The sequence below is a fragment of the Camelus ferus genome, chromosome 10, assembly GCF_009834535.1.
Source record: "Camelus ferus isolate YT-003-E chromosome 10, BCGSAC_Cfer_1.0, whole genome shotgun sequence".
Lineage (NCBI taxonomy): Eukaryota > Metazoa > Chordata > Mammalia > Artiodactyla > Camelidae > Camelus > Camelus ferus.
In genome coordinates, this window is record NC_045705.1 from 25,402,778 (window position 1) to 25,422,434 (window position 19,657).

At 38.5% G+C, this 19,657-nt stretch overlaps 1 protein-coding gene across 1 annotated transcript in view; it reads right to left on the minus strand.

Annotated features, from left to right (window-relative positions):
- Positions 1-19,657, minus strand: part of LRRC4C (leucine rich repeat containing 4C) — an 876,636-nt gene that overhangs the window by 82,709 nt on the left and 774,270 nt on the right. The window contains 1 exon segment of the mRNA XM_032488484.1: positions 2,976-3,186. The gene's annotated coding sequence lies outside the window, so the exon portion shown is untranslated.

The following is a 19,657-nucleotide window of genomic DNA, read 5'->3' on the forward strand; positions in this document are numbered from 1 at the left end:
GAACACACGGGAAAGCTAAACTCAACTTAGACCAACCATTCTTCACCTATTTCACATAAGGACAGTGGACTACTATTTTGAGAAGGGTATCAAGTGATTTCTTATAATATGTGTCAGAGTAGCAAGGTTTGGAAATAAACGTCTTCATTCTTACAATTAGAGGACATTCAAGGTTGCGCTTAGCAATTATTTTTCTCACTCTCTTGCATTTTGATTTTCTTCTTTGAGTAACAGCGAAAGGACCAGCATCTTGGCTAATGTGATGAAACTGGGCATCGTCAGCACTCACGGGGATGTGTCGTAGGAATATCACCTATAGACGAAAAGTTGGGAGAACTGGTGTAGTGGAAAGAACAGCAGATTGAGGTCAAGAGGCCAGGAATCTTGGCTCTGCTATTTAATACCTGAACAGCGATAAGTAGATTCCCTTAAACTACGATGACCTCCCTTTGCTGGTCGGCAAAACCAAAAGGGCATTAGCTGGAACATGCCAGCCCCCAAGATCTGCTTCCTCTCATACAATCGTGGTGTTCTGGAATATAATGGCCCCACTCAGGCAGCTGCGAACAAAGGCAGATCTCACCTCAGGTGACAGAGGCGGGCTGAAGCATTAAAATAAATTAAGAATGAATGAGTTTCTTTCCTTTCTACTGATTGATGCGTTGATTAAGCATCTAATATGTGCCAAGTTTTCTGCAATATGTTTTACTTACTTAGTAAGTATGTGGTAAGATAATATAATCTCAAATGGGGGGGGTGGAGCTCAGAGAGAATTTAAGTACCTTTTCAGGCTCACACAGCTAGAAAATGGTAAAAAGAGAAGTTTAAGCCCACGGTTCATTAGTTGGAGTAAAGCTCATTTAAACTCAGGCCTGTCTAACTCCATGTTACGGACTGAATTGCCCGTCCCCATCCAAAGAAAAAAAAAATTTGATGCATTGAAGCCCTGACTCCCAATGTGATTGTATTTGAATTTAGGACCTTTATAGGAGTTACTGAAGGTTAACGAGGTCATAAGGTGGATGCCTGATCCTAACAGGAACAGTGTCTGTATAAGAAGAGCCACACACGCTCTGCCTCCAGCAGGTGAGGACACAGGCAAGAAGACAGCCGTCAGCCAGCCAGGAAGGGCGCTCTCACCAAAACCCAGCCTCAGGGGCCCTGACTGCAGACTTCCAGCCTCCACAACTGTGGGAAATAAATTTCCGCTGTTTAAGTCTCCCAGTCCATGGTATTTTGTGAGGGCAGCCTGAGAAGACGAATATACTCCAAAAGATTTCTTTACTGTTTTTATTAAGCCATGTGTAGTCAGTGTGTTCAAAACTGCCTGAAAAAGAAATGGAGGAATAGCTGAAGAGCTGGTGAGCCCTTGGGCTGGCACAGCCTGCGTGGCTCTGCCTGGTGGCTGTCGCTAAGTCTGCATAATTAATGTTAAGTAATAGTGGTAAACATGCCGCTTACTGGGTGCCAAATGCTTAAACTGTTGCTCTCCGGGATTACCACAATTCGTGATATGAACATTCTTTCTATCACTGTTTCTATTTTATTTCCACTACCAGTCTCTCAACGTGGAGTATAGTTTTTAAAAATGCGTTAGCGATCCATCTCCATCTAAAATTCTTCACAAGACCCCCATGATGTAAGTATTATCTCCACTCTACAGACAGGAAAGGTGGGGTTAAGGGAGGTGCTGAGAGTCACCAATCAGTGGCAAAGTCAAAGCACAAAGTAAGGTCCCTGGTCACTGCTCAGGGTTCTCCGACCTGAATCCTGTAAACGTACCTGTATATCTATCTTTTCTTATTAAGCACTTTCACATCTACTGTTTTATCACATGTTAAATATATTTCCCAGAAGCTTAATACATTTCAGGATGTCAGGAATTATTTCCAGCCAATTCAGTGGACTCTCTAAACATACCCAGCTGCTGCCCCCTCCCCCAGCAAAAAATAATAATAATAATAAATATATATATATATATATTTATATTTATATCTCCAGCTAAACTAAATTCAAGGCTTGAGGGTACCACCGTTTAGCTGTACCAACTGTTGTCCAGATAGCTACAATGGTTGTTGAACAACTTCTGGAAAATTCATTAGATTGATTAGCCCAATTAACTCAGAAACTGACATATAAAAACAGGCAGGAAACCCCTGCTGGGTCCAAGAAATAAATAACAGACACAGCCGTGACCTTGACTGTGGACCCATGGAAATTTCCCCATGGAGTGGAAACACTGAGACACTCTGGGAAAGGCCCAAGCTCAGGACTGGCTCAAGAAAGAAACAAAGAGAAGCATTAAGAACTGCTAGGAAGGCAGGAAGCCCAAGGAGAACGCTCAGGAGGCCTGGCACTCTTTGGCAAGCTCGAAGGCCAAAGAACTAAGAGAGAAACTTGCAGAGCATCCAAGAAAACTGAGAGGGAAAAGGCCTGTGAGCTGAGAAACATGGCCTTCTTTGTTCAAAGCTGGTAATGGAATTAATCTGTTTTTGTGAACAAATGGCCCAAATAAGAAAAATAAGATGGGAAATCCCCCTTGTCAAAAGTTATTATTTTAGTTAGAACTAATCAATTAATTCCGCAAGGTAGCAGGATACAGCAGTGATTTCCTTACCCTCTCCCTGATTTTCCCTGTTTTCTGAGGATCAGGCGTTGACTGGCTTGGGAGGTGCAAGGTGGCGCCTTCCATGGTTTTACTTTTTGTCCCACTGGGCATTGCTTTTTCCCCAGGAGACAGACAAGGTTTTCGTGATACCAAATGGATCACTGGATTAGAACGTAGCTCTCTTCCAAAAAGAGACTTAGAAGTGGACGATGGGAGACAGGGAGCAGGGACGACCCCGCAAGAAAATGAAATTGCTAGAGAAAGAGCCAAGAGATTCCCGGAAACTTGGAAGAACAAGGCATAAAACCTTTCTGTTAATATTCTCAGTTGTGAAACGAAAAGTGAAAGCGAAAACAAATCGTATCACCAGCATGCCTCTGAATGTTCCTCCTCAGCACCGGGGAACAGAGCTGGTCACAGGTCACCCAGGTGGTGGGAAGACCTCGAGGTCTTCAGAGGGCTGAGGAGTACAGGGATGGGCAAGCAGATGCCAAAGTCAATCTTTGCTGAAAACACTGATCACAGGCAGACAGCAGCAATCACAGAGCATCTGAGGAAATCCAGGATCATTTTCAGTTCTGGGGAAGGAAGTCATTAGGAGGTTAATCAATTTTCCTCTTAGCTCATTAATAATGGTATCTGGTTGCACATAATCTGTAAATTATGGAAGAGCAAAATTTAAGAGGGGTGTGGTTGGAAAGACTGAAGAAGCTGAAGGTTTAGAAAATCTAAGTCTTCCATCTCCTACTTACATATGCAGAAACTTGGATAAAATGATTAACGATTGCTAGCCCTTTATTGTGTGTTTACATGGATTACCTCACATAATATAGTAACTGTGTAACATTTAATATTAATACGTATCCCCATTTTAATTCATTTTTAAAGTATTTCATTTTTAAAAGAAATGAAGTATAAATATTAAAAAAATGCTTAATAAAATAATCAGTGTATCGTATCAAGTTTCTACATCAATTACCTAAATAAATCTTAACTGAATACAAAAAAAAATCCATTTTATAGAAAAGGAAACTAAGGCTTATTGAGAATAAGTAACTTTTGTAAGAAATAGTAAATACAGCTAGTAAATAGTAAAGCCAGGATGTAAAAATATTATTTTTCAACTATTAATAAGTTATAATTGAAGAGAGAGAAAATGATGGAAGGAACATAGATTGTATAGTTTTAAAAGGGTCTGGGTTGAGTCCTGGTTCTATTATGCCCAAGGAATGTGTGTGTTTTGGCAAATTTTTTTTGTATCTCCTTATTTTCTTATCTTTAAAATAAAAATTCTAGCTACTTTGCAACTCTGAGATACAAATTAAACAAGATAAACAGCACACAGTATATATGTATAAGGAAACAATGATAACATTCTTCATTTTTTTGTCCCTACAATAAATTTATTGTCACTCAGTAATGATAGCAGTATTATTTTTACAGACCCTGACACATGGTGGGCACTCAAATAATGTTAATGCCTTTTTGCATCTTTTCTCATCTCTCTTTATACAAGGACAATGAATTCATGACATAAATAGCGAGCTAAATAATTCAAATAAGAAAATGAATTAAAAAGGCAGCAATTCTAAAATACTGATGTTTAACTGAAGAAAAATATGGCCTTGCGTATACATATTGTTTTATTAAAAATAAACTTTGGAAGGAGAGCATTATAACTACCCTTACAAAGCTATTAGGGTCTTTGAAAAATGCAGTCATAGGTAAAGCCAAAATCAAAGATAAACGTTTATGACAGCCAAGTGTCTATACGTGTCGAGAAGGTCTCAGATGGGACAGAAACTCAAGTGAGGTGAAATTCAAGGCAAGTCTAAACACCCACAACCTCCTTAACATCCTGTGTAGTTTTACGTGACTCAAAGCTCTAAAGTCTAAAATGGTTTGCATTCGGATCTCCTTCTGCACCATGATCTATATAATTCTCATTAATTTCACAGGATTGTTTGCCTATAAAAACTGGCGTATTTCCTTCTCCATCGTGTTCCCACTAGATTTGAATTTTACAGATAAACTCAATCAATCCCAAGAAAAGAAAACAACAAATTTGTTAGGGTAAAGAGAAGATTAAAGAGGGTTGTGGTTATAAATATCACTCAGGATGGTGGGGAAATGCATATCCAAGAGCTACTTGGAGAACCACCGAATATTTGAAATTCTAGACTGAATTATGAAATAACAATGGGGCCTGATAAAATATTCTAGCTGACCAGGCAGGTCAGCAAAGGACTTTAGAGTAACTAAGGGGCTCTTGTGGGTTTTGAATCATAAACTTTGGGACTAAGAATTTTATATATATGTATTTTTAATAGATATTTATCGTGGATATATTATATATAGATATATATCTTATTATATATATAATTTTATGTAGGTATATATAAAATTAAACCTAGGGTAGAGGTCCTGATTCCTTGCCATGGCTCCACGGCCCTTTGAGTCCCATCCCCTACTTGTCCACACACTCAATCTGTTGCATCCACACTGGCCTCCATTGTCTTTCCTCTTCCAGGCCACATGGCAACCACCTCAAGGTCTCCGCACCTCCAAGTTTCTCTGCCTGGGAACATTTCCCTCTAACTACCTGCATGGCTTGTTCTCTCACCTTTTTTTTTCTCCACTCAAAATCTCCTTGAGATGTCTTTTCTGACCACTCTGTTTATAACTGCAATCACTCCTCTACACCCTGCCCACCCCTCCACGTCATCTCTGAACTATCTAGACCTTTGCTCTCCAATATGGTAGCTACTATCCCCATGTGGTTTTCTAAGTTTATATTTAAATTAGTTAAAATGACAAAAGATTTAAAATTTGGTCCTTCAGTCACACTAGGGTTATTTCCTGGGTCTAACCGCCGTATGTAGCCAGTGGCTATTATACTGGACAGTATAGCTATAAAAACTTTCTGCCAGTAAAGAAATTTCTATAGGGCAGTGTGGCTTTAGATGCATACATATTTTATATATTTGTTTACTTTCGTACTTCCCTCGACCAATCCAGCCATGTATATCCTAAATTGTTAAGCTCCAAAAGAGCCAGGACTTTCGTCTGTTTTGTTCACTGCTTTATTCCCAGTGCCTAGAATAGTACTTGGTCCATTGTAGATATTCAAGAAATATCCGTGGATTGAATACATGAATTAATGAATAACCATTCATTATTCCCCTCAGTAAAGTCCGCAATAAGAGAAGAGTTGCATGGCTCCTCCTCTGAGGGAGTTTCAGCGTGCCAAATCACCCTCCGCTGCATTTCACCAGGGCTACTTTATACGTTGCTTGTAATTGTCCAAATACCTCTGAACGTTTAATCTTTTAAGATGACAGTTTCCTGTAATCACTTGTCTTCTGTGCTAGAATGAGAATCACTGAAATGCGTCAAGATTTATGGCAGAAAGTCCTGTCAACTCCTAAGCCTGCCAAAAATTGTTAACCATCATGGAAGTTTTAAGAACTGAGCATTTCACTTGAATAGGTTTTCCATATCCACACCACACCATGGTGCATCCATACAGATTCCTGGTGGATGGGGGCCATCAGTCAGTCTATTTCATTTTATAGTTTAGATATGCATTTGCCTTGTAAAATTCATTTTTTAATTCCTAATTATGCTCATTGGAATGAAGGGCTAAGTGTGAGGGATCAATACCTCCCCTGGGTGACCTTGAAACGGACAAAAGTACTCTTGAAACTAATTCATTATTGCCAATATTATACAGGATCATTTGATTTGTATTAAAAAATCCATATTATTAGCCAAAGAAACAGCTTTCAACTTGCAGCTAAACTAAAAAAGCTCTAGATCTGCAGCGATTGAACTTATTTTTTTTAGAATTTAGAGGACTGAGTTTATTTTTATTATATTTTCCTTACTCTAAACAAACTGGAACTTAACAGAACATTAAAACAGGCACACTATATTTAAATAAAAATACTTAAAAAAAGAAAGCACACATAATCGTTTAATCCCAACACAATCCCTGTCAACATTTTGGCATATTTCTTAGTTCTTTTCAGTCTCCTTCCACCCTTATTTCTAAATACACACTTAATTCTATGTATCTCTAATTGACTTCCAGCTTTCCTCTCTTACCACTACAATAGTCCTTGGCATTCATGTGTGCAACTGTTGTTACTTTATTTTGAATTGCCCTGCCCTGTAATGATTTGTATTTTCTAAGATATAAATTTGAATCATCCAGGGGCTGTGAATAATTTCAGCTGATGAGTGAGTCTATTAGAGTGCCCATAATCTGAACCTGTGTGGCTTTTCTGCTCTGTCCTCACTGCTGTGTATGTGACGACTTGTGTTAATGGCGAGGCTGTCAACGGGAGAAGAGCACCAGTCAGACTTGGGTTCCCTCCACCCAACCTGCAGATACGTATTTCGCCAGGCATGGTACTAGCCCTGATACACAAATGGCTCGTTTTTACTAGAGCTTTCTATGCCCCTGGTGCTGTGCCAAGCACTGTACCTCTATCTTATTTGATCCTCACAACTATCATTATCTCTGTTCTATAGTTAATACATCAAATGCATAGTGAGAGCTAGTAATTTACAAGTGATGAAGCAATGGCTCAGATTCAGGCATTCTGATTTTAGTCTCTCTCCCTCTTAACCACCATTTCTTCATTTGAAGTGCTTGGTTTTGGGAAACATTCAACTGCTTTGAGCCTTGGTATATTTTTATATATTAAATAAGATTCAGGGCAACTGAAGATGTCCTGGCACACTGCAAATAACCAGTAAGTGTTAGCTACTGTTATTATACTATTAGTAAAAATGCAGACTCCTTTGAAGGGAACAGGAAGGATTCCCTGCGGATGTCAAAAATTTACAGTATATAATAATCATTTTCCCATGGTATTAAGAGTTCTTTGGAAACCTTGTTTTAATGCCTCTCAGTCCACATATGGATGTGTTATAACACATTTATGCCTTTCTTCTACCTCTAGGCATTTAGATTGCTTCTGAATTCAGTTTTCACTTAAGCCATGAAGAAAAGCAATGGATTTCAAAGATATATTCCCTGTACATTCAGTAAATATTTATCCATCACCTTCCGTGTTAAAAATCCCTACAACAGAAACTTCAGTTACCACAATGAGTCCCATCGTGGATTAAGATGAGTACACAGGGAACATACGAGGCTAATGCTATTCAGGCTTAAAGGACAGAGGGACCAGGCTTACCAAGGAAGATCAAGTCCTCTTCTTAGGAGGTGACAGTAAAGTTTCAATAGGTAGATAATGTAAACGGAGCAGAAGGAGCACAAGGAATATGAGAGATGGTGATAAAGGCAGAGGGAACATTTTAAACAAAACCTAGAAAGTGGGCAAGCATGAACCAAGGTTCAGGAATAGTGAGTGGTCAGTCACCAGCCTGAGTAGAGAAAAGCCATATATAGGAAAAGATGAAGAAATTCAAAAAAAGAAAAAAAAAAAAAAAGAAAATATAAGATACTATAAGAAAAGGTTAGAAATATAGACTGTTTCCATATTAGAAAGGACTTTGTGTGGCTGGATCATGAGTCCATCCTTTATTATGTTTGCAGTGGGGAAATCATGATAGATTCCACTGAGTTCCGTGGGTACCAGTTAAAATGGCGAAAATAGCATCACATAATATCATGTCATTAGAGAAGCAAGTGAGGCCTGAAGTAGGTGGGATGCAAGAGATGAAATATGTCGAGCAATCTTAAAAAAAAAAAAAAAAAAAGGTATGAGAAAGAACACCAACACTTAAATACGCATAGGGCAGGAAAGGATGAGTGCTAATGTGACCCAGGGACTCAGAGCAGACAAACACAAAACATCAGGCCAGTTGAATGGCTCCTTCTAATCTAATGATCTTCTCTTCCATTGTTGAACAAGGAGAATCCAGGGGGATTACGCCAGATAAGAGCCAAAAACTCCCACTTAATAAAGGTCTAGGCAACCACTTCTGCCATTTCTTTTCAGATCCTTTAAGAAGGGACCAACCATGGCTGGGCTCTGCGTGTCTGTCCAGGGTGATGTTTCTGAAAGGTGCCTTTCTCATTTGCATGATTGGACAAAATCATTAGAGCACACACTATTCCAAAACGGCACCCAAGAGAACAGAAAAGATACCAATAAGAGGGGTGTCTGCAGAATGAAATGTGCCAACCACAATTTTATCCGCAGTGCCTTTTGGGAAATTAATTCTTTGCCTCCTTTCCAAGACCTTCCATTCATGTATCCCTTTGCAAAACTAATTATTTTTAAATGACTGCATGTTTTCCATCCAACTGGAAGGCGCCTTCAGTTTCGGAAACTTATTTTACAAATGTTTTTCTACCTGCAAACTCCTTTTTAGAAAGGTTTTCTCTTCTAGGTTTTTTTCTTACTTAGATTAAATCCATTATTTCAATACACTGAGACATGCAGTTTGTAAAAATTAAAAGTAGTTTTGTGTGTTTGGACATGCATTTTACACAGAGAGATCATTTTGGAGATGAGATATGTTTTATCCAATTTAGCTTTACATCCCTCAAGTGATTCAGCTTCCAATATTTCCCATGAGATGACTTTCGAAATCCAATAGCTTTTTATTCTTCAGAGGCTGCCAAATACTCAATAGCCTTCACATTTATTAAAATCCTTATTATAGAATGTTGATCTGGGTTATATATAATTTCAGTTCCATTTAGCCTCTGCATCTTTCAACATGTGTGTATAAATCTCCACCCCACAATGTGAGTTTTATTTAATAACCTTTCATCTATTGATGTCTTGGTCCCCCAAATCCAATTCTTTCATATTTGCCTATTTTTTTTCAGCTTTCTGCAACTTCCATGTTTCAAGACTTGTAGCGCCCAAAATAAATGCCATGTGACAAACACAATTTATAAAGACAAGGCACCACAGCCTTAAGACCATGATCTTTGACTCCGATAAACCTGATTCTTCGTACAATACTTTTACTCATTTTCCAGATGTATTTGAAAAAATAGCCTACTTTCCTATGAGCCTATATTTATTAACTCATTGCTAAAATTTAAAATAAATAATAATTTTTACCTACAGATTTTTTGTTGTTGTTGTTGTTGGGATTAAACAGGGTAACAGATGTAAAAACTCTTAGCCTGCATGGAGTAAGTATTTAGTAAATTCCTGTCATTTTGGTCTCAAGACATCTTCCTGACTCCCCATGGACAAGTGGTCCTTCCTTTGCTACCACTCCTCTGAGTTCTAATGATAGAGTCTCCTTTGTTCTTTGCTATGTTCTCTCAGTTGTTATTTAAAGGGCCACCTGAAGGCATAATGTTTTATCGTCCACCAGTACTGGAGTGACAGATCAAAATGTCATGGGACAAAAAGCAAAGATCTCACTCTCTTCCTTCAGTCTTCCTCTCCTGGCTAATCGCTCTACTCCTTTAAGTCTTAGTTTAAGCAATATAGTTTTGGGAAAACAGTCCCAGAAACTACTCCACCCCAGATGCAGTTAGGAGAACTGAAGAGCACAGCTAGTTCTGTCACGGTATTTGCGTTGTATCCACCAAACTAAACAGTTACTTCTCCTAAAGAACATATTTTAACCCATTTTGTCTCCCCGTCATCTAGAAACAAACTACATGACCTAGAAGTTATTCATTCCATTTTTAAAACAAATACCGTGAGGCTCAGAGAAGTTCAGTGATTCGGCAGAAACGATAGAGTTAGTAAGAGAAATGCTGGCTTGGGCATTTAATCTCAAGTCACCTGATTCACAGTCCAGAGCTCATTCCATTAGGACTCAGACTACTATCCCATCCTATCAGCAAACGAATTTAGGCTGGATCAATATTAGGCCAATAAATTAACTCTTTCTTTTGTCCTGATATACACATCAGAACAAAACAAAAGAAAACTCTGTGTACTTGCCGTGAGCAATTTTCTGCAATGCCTCAACTCCACCACAAAAATGCATTGAACTCCACTCAGTTGTGGAAGGTGGTTGCTGCCCTGGCAAATGACATGGATTGTTGCCAGCAATATTTCCCTAGTACAGAGTTAGCTCCAAGCTTATATCTTCCCCTATGCCCAATGGGATGGAAAGTCATTTACAACATTTCATGTAGCAGTAATCATCCTGCTTATGCTTGAAAATGGTTTAAGGCCAGTTACAGACCATTTCTCCTTAGCTCTTGGTCAGATTTCACGGAGTCTACATAGAACACCTAGAGTGAGGCCGTCTTGTATGCTGCACAGAGCAATGGGTCTAAGAAATTCGGGTTCTAGTTTGGTCGCTAGCCCTAATAAGCTCTATGATCTTGGGAAAATTCATTTCTGAGCCTCAGTTCTTAGGGATATAACATGAAGGGTCAGCCTAAATTCCTTTCCAGGACTGAGATGTAGCTGTTTCACATATATGTACACACACACACACACACACACACACACACACACAAACACACAGAGCACATATTGCATTTGAATAGCTATTTAAATGCCTATTAGCTCAAAAGATACTGATTTAGAACTAGGGAAATAGCAATTCGCAGATTTTACACAGCCTTTTATCTCAGGATTCTAGGAGATCTTACATCATTTATTAACTGAATCTCACATCCACCATTCCTGAAAGGTGAGGTCGCAAAGGCTGTTATTCTCTGTCATCACCCATATGGTGCCATAACATGAAATTAACATGGCAACACAGTGCACTGAGAACCTAGCAACGCGCATCAAGAGTGTCCACCTCTGCAAAAAAGAGGCTAGGCAGAGGACACACAGTGCAAATGAACTGACTGCAGAAACGGGGATGGAGAAGTATGGAATTTTTATGGTGGGGATCTCTGGCAGATGAAACTGATTTTAAAATTAAGTATAATTTAAATAAGTGGTAAATCAATGATCTCTCCTCTCCCTCCTCCCAATGGATTATCAGACCCTGTAAAGCTCACCCTATGTTTATCTCTTTTCATCCTCGTAAGCAGGTGATGCTCTTTGAAGATGATGATTATGATGATGACAGTTTTCAGCCTGCCTGCATCTCTAGTCTCTCTTCCTCCAAATACAGCTATTCTGCAAAGTTAGAATTAGGTCAATGCGTTTATCACTGACGCTATTCCGCCCAAAATATTGATGGACCTATCTGGTTCAAAAAGTCATAAAGCTTAGAGGAGGGAGGAGAAAGATGTAAATTCTTAGGCTGATAGAGGGTTTGCAACTTCTCATTTGAATGCAGGATCATTTTCCTGCAGTCTCGAGTCAATTATTCCTTGTTGAGAGCAGAGGGTTATATAAACTATAGAAACAATGGGTGCTAAAAAAAGAAGGAAAGAGCATAAGAATACTAAGGGGAAAAGAAAAGTACCATAAAATATCATAGATTTCTAAGCAGGGTTATTTGAAATATAAGAAACCTGAAATAAAACATGGATTTTTAATTAAAAAGAAAATGTAAAGATAGGCTCCAAGAACTACCACTCAGAGTAGACCTGCCACCTGCCAGGAAACGAGGAAATGATGAGTCATCTATTACCCCATTTAATCCAGAGAGCAATCTGTACCATAGGTTTATGAGCGCTGTTTTGCAAAAGAGGAAACTGAGGCGGAGAGAAGAGGAAGGAGGATTCGAACCCAAGTCTTTCTGACTCTAGAATCCCCAGGCTGGGCCAGAAGCCCTTTCTCTTTCCATTAACTCGCATCCATCTCACAGCTCATCCCTCTCCTCTCCTTCAATCATCTCTTCTAAATCAAGTCCTATTAGCGCATCTCAACTAGGCAGTATCAGAAAGGCTATGATATTTACTGAGCAACCTCCAAATGCGAAGCAGTTCATTCTTCCGCTGGGGCAAATCTAATTGAATTCTGATCCCCGTATTTGCCCATATTTGTGTGGCTTCCAGACAAACTGGCAAAGCGGAATAGACTATAGTTTGGACTTCATTCCAAGGAAGCTACAGCATCCATCGTGACTTGCAGCCTTTTTATGACTCTGACTTCACAGTGAAACAAATCCCTCTCAGGGGAGGGGAGAAAACAAGTAATAAACTTTCCCTTTGCTTCCACGCTGAGCGCCACGCTATACAAATAATCCCACATTCATCTGGTTTACAGAAAGCACAGCACATGCAACGCAGTGACTAGCAGTGGTATGTTTCCAAAGCGCCCCAGCATGAATTACAAGCAAGTGCTAACAATGCTCCTTTGCTTGTGTGAGATCAGGCTCACAAATCATCCTCTCAGACATATGCCTCTTGTCTGCACCTGAGAGGTCTGTATTTGTGAATCACAGGTTCTCCCTTTGGTCCAGTTTTTCCTTCCTCCATATCATCAATAAGATAACATATAGATAAAGGATGAAGTAAGTTCCACTGTCAGGTTCCCCTTGGCATCCTGGGAAATGGTCTGTTTGAGGGTGGCTGCTCAAAAGCTGTTTGCTCAGCAAAGCCAATTATAGCTAAGGACCAATAAATAGGTATCTAACCACGACCCTCGTGTTTGCTGACAGAGCTGGGTCATCATAGCAGGTCAGGACGCGCAGGCCAAAAGAGATATGAGCTATGAAGGCTCACCAAAGTTTCCATTCTTTCAAAAAGAGAGGGAAAAAGTCGTTCGCTTGGGAACTCAGGGAATAGTAATGCCATTTACTTAAGAAATATTCCAAGCAAATTTAACCTTCTGTTTTTCTACCTCTTCAAGGAGGAATTACCTTTCTTTATCGATTCCTCCCCTCCAAGCAGCCTTTTCCTCTGTATCCGTGGCACTATTCCATTTATAACTCCAGATTTAAAGACATAGGTAAACATTCCATTTTAACCTATAGTTTATATTAACACCATCCCACATAATTTGCCAGGATATCAAACTATTTAAAAACACACAAAAAATGAAAAAAAGGACAAAAAATGAAAAAAAGGACAAAAAAGAAAACTGTTATAGTTCTTTTCCCAATTACTTTCCTTAGAAATGTAGAAACATTTCCCTAGGTTCAGGGATGTTTAGGAATCTATATGCTCACAGATTTAAAAAAAAACAAAAAAACCCTACAAGGGACAATAGGATTCACCACTTCCTGTGCAGCTATATGTTCCAGAAAATTTTGTACTTACACTTATGAATTAATAAGTGACCCTTTAAAGAGTATGGACCAGAAGGAATTTTCAGGAACACTCAGAATATGGTCAGGGCCAACTTGTGATATTGTTCATTATTGTGATGTTGATTATTTCTTTTCAATGACTAGTATCAATGAATAACATACTTCTCCATAAATAGGGACTGCAGTATGCATCTCCCATCCAAAACCTGAGCAGTCAGGCATTTGAAAAGGACTCTGAGATTCATAGCTGGAACTACCCTTAGAAGCATAAAATATGAGATGGGAAGGAAAGAGAAATTCAGCAAGTATATCAATGTGGAAATGTGTATGAGGATGCTTTTGAAGTCCACAGATCAACAGAATTTAAAATAGTATTCCATGTTAAAAATAAACATTTATAACTCACAGAAAAAGGATCAACATAGTGATAACACAATAACCAAGTCACTGGCTTGATTTTCTGAGATTTCCCTTCAACTATTGCTGCCTAGCAACTTGCAAATTGCTTTCTTATCCTGTTAATTTGGGGCATAAGGGGTGTGCGTGCATGTGTTTACCTAAAAGGGAGAGGAAGAAAATTGGTAGGGGATGAGGAGGACTTGATGACCAACTGGCCAAGGGCAGACACTGAATGAACATTGACCAGGACTTGGAGACTTCAGTGAGGTGATTTTGTGGGTGGCGATACATTTAACAGGGTTTCGACATGTTGGAGGAGAAATCATTTTTGTAAGAGGAAGGAGCATAATGAATTTGTTTTAGGCAGAATGAATTTGAGATATCTATGGAACATCTACCTACAGATTGCCAAAAGTTGGATGAAAATAGGATTCCGGAGTAAGAAAAAGCGATAGAAATGACTGATAATCATTTGGTCGTCTTTGGCGTGTAGGTGGTAGATGAAGACAAGAGGCTGAATAAAAAATAGATACTTAGAAAGAAATACTCCTTTAAGTTTCTATTTAACGTCTATTCTCTGTTTTTTTAATGATCCACAAATATGTACAAAATAATTAGCCATATGTTATCTATAAGAGTAGGTACGTTCTTACTGTCAAAGGATGTACCGCACAATGTTGACATCATTTTTATTGCAATTATTTGCTTTCATGTTTGTTCCCTTACAAGACTGTAAGACTCTTAAGGACAGGTTATAGTTGTTGGCAGAGAGTAGAGTTCTAGTAAATATCTGTTTAAATAATGAATAGAGAAATGAATGAGTGAATGAGAGAAAGCAGGATATAGAAACTGAGCCAGAATCTCAACTCATGTGAAATCGTATCTTCATGGCTAACATTTAACATCTGCGTTATGGTAACTTCCCAGAACATAAATAGCCACCCCCCCCAAAAAATGCAAAACTAAACTAATTTTACCAAATATGTCTATAAGGCTGTATGTTATTTTGAGTATCACTGTGCAACCATTTTTGTTGTAATAATCAATAGCTAATACAGTGTATGTATGTGCATAGATGTACATTTGTATCTGTGTATGTAATCTTATATCAAATTATCTACTCATATGATTTATAATAAACCATATAGTCAATGTATGATAAAAAATTATATCTAAACTATATATGCATATTTTAAATATATTAAATATTATGTGTTAGGTGCTAAATCAAGCACTTTGTCTAAATGATCTCAATTGATTCTCCCCTACTGAATAGGTTTTATAGATGTTCAAAATAGAATGTCCAATTTTTCTAACTATGTCATTCAAGACCCTACACAACACAGCTCTGTGTATACATATTTAATCTTCACACAATTCATATTTCACATGGCATATATTTTGTATGCATAGATGTTAAGTAAATATCTTATTTCAATATATAAAGTTTTGTATTTTTTGTCAGAGCACTCGTGGCTAAAACCAAGAACTCATGAGTCAACATTTTTGTATCTCCCCTATTATGCAAAGAACGAAATGGAAGACCACTTCTACTCAATTCCAACTTTCTCTGTAAGATAGGACAAGTGAAATTTTCTATTACGTGTGATGGCTTATTGAGTTAGACATTTCCTACTGCCCATACATTAAGGTACATCAACTTAGACCACGGTCTTGTAAGGACAGTGGGGGGTAAAAATCACTTGCTATGAAAATTTGCTGATTAAATGCAATATGTGACAGTTTTTAAGTATATATAAATACGATTTCATTTTTATTATTGCTGTGTAGTTTCACTCATTTGGAAACAGACTATTCATCAGCTGTAACCCTCTGGCGCATTGCCAAGAATAAGGTGGAAGGTAAACAAGCCAAAATGAATCTTTCCAAGTCCAGAAACTAAATATCAACCTTCCTCTCACAGAGAACTTTTAGGTCGTATTTCTCAGAAACTGTTTACTTCCATTGGAGACACAAGCTTGGACAGCTTGCATCACATCTTGACTGGACCACCACAGCAGCAATCTAACTGGTGTCTCTGCTTCCAATCTTTCCTACTCCTAAGTCATTCTTCACATGAAAATCTGTCACATTAACAAGAAGAATAAATTTTCTAATGGCTTACCATTGTCTATCAAACCTTTAAGCCCGTAAATCTTTTGCAGGCATTAGAAGACCATGCTTGATCCAGCCCTTGGCTATCTTTCTATCCTCATCAATACTACCACCAACCTGGATTTTCTTTTCCAGTTTCTAGTCATACTGGACTTCAAAAAAATGCCTTCATTTAATGCCATGGCCTGTCCAAAATCAAGACCTTTACACATGCTGTTGCATCTGCTTGTAATGTTTGTTCTCTTTTCTGGGCTAATGCTCTCTCACTTTTCAGACTGCCACTTGCTGATCAGTTTTCCAAGAAGGCCTGTCTTATAGCCCATGCCAAAAGGGTTTGGCCCTAAGGATAGCAATTGATACTGCTCAGTCTTGGCATAGATCGCATTTGAAGTAAACAGTTAACTGGCATTATGTCTTCAATATTTACCTCTGCTAAATAGTAAACTCTAAGAAAGGACTGTTTTGTTTGGGTCACTAATATACCTTAGAGTGCATAGCACATAGCGTGTTCAATAAATATTGATCAGCTAATTAATGCAGATATTTAGAAAAGTTAAGATAGAGACTACAAGACCCAAACAGCTGATCTTTTGCCAGAAAGGAAGCAAAAATGGTATTTTTTAAAAAGCAGAGAAAAGAATGAAACAGTCCAGCAGCCTACAGTAAGAACAATCCTCAAACATCAATAGTTTGAAAAGCTTCATGGACCATAATCCACTACAAGAAACAAAAGTATGATGACAAAGTTCCCGACTTACCAATGAAATGTGAAATAGTATTTAGCACTCATTTTAAAATAAGCAAGGGAATTTAAAGTATAATTTTAGAGCAATTTTCATTACTCTAATTGTTAAAAAAAATGGGCTTGTATTTCAAAAGGTAATGTTCAGTTACTTAGAAAATTGATATACATTTTATGCCTTATCTAACAATATTAAGTAAATGAATAATGAGAGCTAACAACTGTCTGCTTCTGAGTGATAAACACTGTTCTAAGGACTTTAAATTTATACTCTCATTTAAGCCTCAGAGAAACTCTAGAAGATACATACTACTTACACCCTTATCTGAGAGATGCGGAAACGGAGGCACAGAGAGTTCTAAGGCATTTGCTCAAGGTCACACTGCTGATAAGTAGAGGAAATAAGACTTAAAACAAAGCTCTCTGACCTGGAGGAAGCTCTTTCTAACACCTGCTCAACGGCAGTCTCTGAGGGTCTCAAAAGACAATTCTAACTTTGAATATTTAACCAAAGTTTATCATTTCTTCAGCTAAAATTACTGATCATTGTTGAATTCCAGGGGATCATGCTAATCACTTTGTACGCATTCTCTCATTTAACCTTCAGAACAACCTGTAGGGTAAGAATTACCATGATTTCCAATTTGTAGGTAACTGAATGAAGACTGAGAGAGCCTAAACTCCCAAGGTCAAGCCATGAGCCAGAACTGAAGCCAGGTTCTACTGACTCCAAAGATTGAGCTCTTAATTACACGAGTTCACCTATCTAACAAGAGACGACGCTTTTGTACAAGATCAACCTTGGTGCTACTGGTATTTTGGTCTGGATAATACCTGGGGCTTCCCTGTGCACTGTAGGATGTTTCAACATTTCTAGCCTCGACCCCTCCTCCCGGTCATCACAACAGAATGTCTCTACACTTTGCCAACTGTCCCCTAGGTGAGGAGAAAAAGTGCCCCTGGTTGAGGACTACTGTACTAGGTATTGGGTTTTTGCTATAGATAATTCCAAATAAACAATGAATGTACTCCTACTGCTTAAGGTATATCTCCAAACGTCATTCTAACTACCGTACTTTTGTTAAGTTATATATACTCCCTTTATGCAAGTTAAAATACACAGTTTAGGCTGAAGTTTTCTTTGGTTATATTTTGGTGTAGTGTATTATTCACTAGCTTTAGAAACCAACCAAATATCTTGTAGCAGGTCAAGGGCTGGCTAACTTTAAGTAGGTCAGACAGATATTTTCTGATCATGTGACGCTAGGCAATTTATGTAACATCTCTTAAGCCCCTTGTAAAGCGAGGCCAGTAAGAATCCCTGCCTCTTATAAACACGCAGATTAAATGAAAAGATCCTGGTGAAACACTTAGCTTGATACCTGGATCATAAAGAATGCTCAGTGAATATGCACGATTATATTATTATCATTACTATTATTTGTGTGATTTTCATAGTTTGCCTTTTGAGTTTATCTTCAAAATCTCAAAAACTATACCTCCTCTCAAGATTCAATGAAAATACTTACTTAGAGGCCATAACATATGTCTAAATGCTGAAGAACCAAATCCTTTATATGGATATAACTTTAAGTCTATGGAAGTTGAAAATCAAGGCACAGAAAGCAATTGTTGAAACATCTGACAGTGAAAACCAAATACTTAAATCTTTGATAAGGCACATTACAGTTATAAATCAGATCCAAATAGTGAAAATTGCTCTCACCCTGAAAGAAACTTTCAGAAAATGGTACAGTTTTTTATTCTTGCATTCCTTACATATCGACATGACACTAATTTTTTAGCTCTTCACTGAGGATTTTTACGTAAAAGAGTTGTAACCCAAGCACCTATACCCAACACAAAGAGAAAATATCTAGACACTCTGGCAACGTGACATTTTCAACCTAGCCCCATGGACCTGTTCATGCTCTCAAACCTAAACATAACTTGCGTGGCCTTATTTGTAGTTTTCATTCGTTCACTCTGATTTTCCCACAAGGCATAGATCTTTCCCAATGCATAAGCTTTGCTGTTTGTATGGCTGAGGCCAGAAAAACCATCTCTGTATTTGACGATGCCCAGTCATAAATGCTGAGGTGTTTATAAGGAACAAGTGGCCGACAAAGAGAGAGCTGTTCATTCTGCCCTTCATGGCTCATGGTGGGCAAGGAAAATTTTCTGGATTCTGTTGACTGCCATCAGGTCACTGGTTCCAGAAAGGAAGTCCTAAGACCCAGGCTACGTTTTTAAACACGGTTTGACCTCGACTGAAGAAAACAAAGTGGACAGGATGAGCACAAGAGAACACAAGGAATTTTTAAATCCCAAGTCACTTATTTCAGATGAAAAAGGAACTCTCCAAAGAGAACAGCAGCTGCGGGCTTAAGGAGCTACCAGGCCCTGCCAAATTGTAATACAGCCCTAAATACCCCCCTGTAATTATTGTTTTCCTCATATGACTACACAGCTCTCATAGGAGGTAACAAAATTTTTCATCTTTGTTCTCCCAGAACTTGTGGTCCCTCAACAGCGCTCACCAGGATCTATGAGTTCTTCCTTTCGGGCGTAGAGAAGGCTACTTCCAGCCCCTCCCTGCCAGGGTCCTCACCGTTAGGTGGGGCCAGATGACCTGGGACAAGTGGATTGTAAATAGTATATGTGTCACTTTAGGGGAGGGGAGGCAGAGAAAATCCTCCCTGAGGACTCTCCCATTCTCTTTTCCCCTG